At 40.6% G+C, this 2,782-nt stretch overlaps 1 non-coding gene across 1 annotated transcript; it reads right to left on the reverse strand.

Annotated features, from left to right (window-relative positions):
• Nucleotides 1–2,175: 2,175 nt before the first annotated feature.
• LOC141603648 (small nucleolar RNA R71) lies at nucleotides 2,176–2,282 on the reverse strand. Its single transcript, XR_012525508.1, has one exon. It is a non-coding gene; the product is annotated as a small nucleolar RNA R71 (small nucleolar RNA).
• Nucleotides 2,283–2,782: the final 500 nt, after the last annotated feature.

Genomic DNA, 2,782 nt, shown 5'->3' on the forward strand with positions numbered 1-2,782 from the left:
CACTGCTGCGAGGAGAAAAGGAGGAAAAGAAGCCAAGAAAAGTTCTTTGCCGGCAGCCGGCCCACCGGCAGGGAACACAAGCCCATACTTAGAAGTTTTTGAAGAAGTCTTTTTGAGCTAAAAGATGAGAGACACGCTGCCGGCATAGCTAGCCGGCAGCCGGTATGGAGCAGCAAGAATGTAGAAGCGAAGAAAAAAGGTCGAAGTAGAGGTATTCTCTGCCGGCAGGCCGACAGCCGGCCCACCGGCAGAGAATAACAACAGGTTTATTTTGCAATGAAAATCCAAGATGACGCTGCCGGTTGGTGTAGCCGGCAGCCGGCCCGCCGGCACAGGATGACGCTACACGCATATTGGGCTTTTTCTAATTTCCTCCTTTAATCCAATGAAACACTATATATACCCCTTCCCTAATCAATTCTAAAGACAACCTTAGATCTAAAAAACTTTTCCTAATTATTGTAATATTTCCTTAATCAAACATTAATCTTTCCATAATTATTATTAATTACTTAGTAAAATTAGTTAGTATTAGTAATTATCAATTGTTTACATTTGTTTTTGGGGATTGTATTGGGAGATTTTGGAGGATTTTCTTCATTTATTCAATCAAAGCAATCATCTTTAATCTTGGTACATCTCTTCTCTTATTTACTTGGTTAATCAATTGTTTACATTTAATCTTGTCTTTTATAATTGTTGGAACCTTTACTATGTCATCTCTTTTTGTTATTTGTTCTTTTCCATTTATTTGCTTGAACAATTTGAACATGAGTGAGTAGTAATCCTTCTAGGGTTTAGGGGGAGTCTAAATGGTATTATTGGGCATGATAGTTTGATTATTTTGAGTCTTTGGTGAAATATTTGTCTTTCTTTATATTGCACACAAGGTGTTTGATGAATTGTGTGAGTGATAACTTGTGCTTTTTGTCATAGTTGCTTAATTCCTCCATTGAATGAGAGTTTGTGGGGGTCTTGTTGCATGCTTTAGAATGGTGTGTTGCTTAATGAGAGTTAGTAATCACCTTTAGGATAATCAAGAGATTGATTTTCATCCTAGGATAAACCCTCATCATAGACTCCTTGAATCGACTTGTTTGCCCTTAAACCATTTAGATAAACCCGAAAACCCTAGCCTTTAATCAATCGAATACATCTTTCCTCAATCGTTTGTTTAGTTGCATCTAGTAGTTTAAATCAACTCCTTTTCTTTCATTTTTGACTAGACTAGACTCCTATTTAGACTAAGTAGAAACCCCTCCATCCTTGTGGTTCGACCCCGATTTACGCGCTAAATTGGGTTATATATTGTTGGTGAGAAGAGACTTGACCCTACCATTAAATCTTACTCATCAAATGGCGCCGTTGCCGGGGATGGCGTTAGGTTATACTTAGTTTTTTTTAAAGAGTCTTTGCTTTGGTCATATCTCACTTGTTAGTTTGTTTTAGTAGTTGTGTGTTTCATTATAGAGTGTGTGATTTCTTGCCTTCCCCTAGTGTGTAAATACACTAGGAGACTAACGGTTTATTGAGTGCATATCTAGAAGGAACCACTAAGCTCTACTCTTCAATTCCGACCCCGAGAGGCTTTTTAGGACCTTGAGGACAAGGACCCTTGATAGAGTTTGGAACCCTCCACAAGCAAACATTGATCAACCAAACTCACAAACCCCACAAAATATTGATACCCCAACCACACTTCAACCAAACATCACAATTGAGACTCTACTAGAAAACCCTTTTCATAACTTCCCTATTCCAAATAACCCACCTCAAACACCACCCCCTCATATACCAAATCCTCCACCACAAATGGCTCTACGAGATCACAACCGGCCTAACCATAATGATTCATGCAACCCTAATAATTTTGGCACCTTGGCCCCAAACAACTTTGAAATGCATCCCGCCCAAGTCGGGTTGATTGAGAAGGATTTGTTCGAGGGGCATATTGAAGAGGATGCCCATGCTCACCTCCGGAAGTTTAAGAGGAAGGTTTCAATGATGAAAAAGAATGGGGTGTCCTAGGACACCTTGAGAATGATGTTGTTTCCATTTTCATTGATGGGTAAGGCGGACCGGTGGTTGAACATTCATCCCCCGGATACCTTCACGACATGGGATGCCTTGGCTAAAGCATTCATGGCCAAATATTACCCTTCATCAAAGACCGCAATGCTCGATAATGAGATTCATACATTTCAACAAGAAGACGAGGAGTCTTTAGGTGAAGCTTGGGACCGATATCAAGACTTAATAGCAAGTTGTCCCCATCATGGAATCCCGGAATGGTACATCACTCAAAAATTCTTTCAAACGTTGCTACCTAGGACTAAGGAGATGGTAAATGCCTCCGCGGGGGGAGGATTTGATCACTTGAATGATGAAGAAGGCACAACGTTGATCAAGAAAATGGTAGACTCGGAAGCAAACTATGGGTCTAGAGGTAACATGCTAAGGAGGAATGGGAAGTTCCCTAAGGAGAACCCCTCCAACTCCGAGACAAATGCTAAACTCGACTTACTCACAAAAAAAACTTGAAAAGCTATAAAGAAATCAAGTGCACCAAGCCACAATCTCACATGGGCCACCCATGGAGGAAGTGGTCCAAACTTCGAGTTGTGAGCTTTGTGGAGGGAGCGGTCATACCTTTGATTTGTGTGCCAACAACTATAACAGTGGCTATGAAGTTAATGTTCAAGATGTTAATACTTTCCAAAGCTATAACAACAATACAAGACCACCAAGACCATCCTACAACAATCCCAATGTCTACAATCCA

Source organism: Silene latifolia, chromosome 9 (assembly GCF_048544455.1).
Source record: "Silene latifolia isolate original U9 population chromosome 9, ASM4854445v1, whole genome shotgun sequence".
In the NCBI taxonomy this organism is placed as follows: Eukaryota; Viridiplantae; Streptophyta; class Magnoliopsida; order Caryophyllales; family Caryophyllaceae; genus Silene; species Silene latifolia.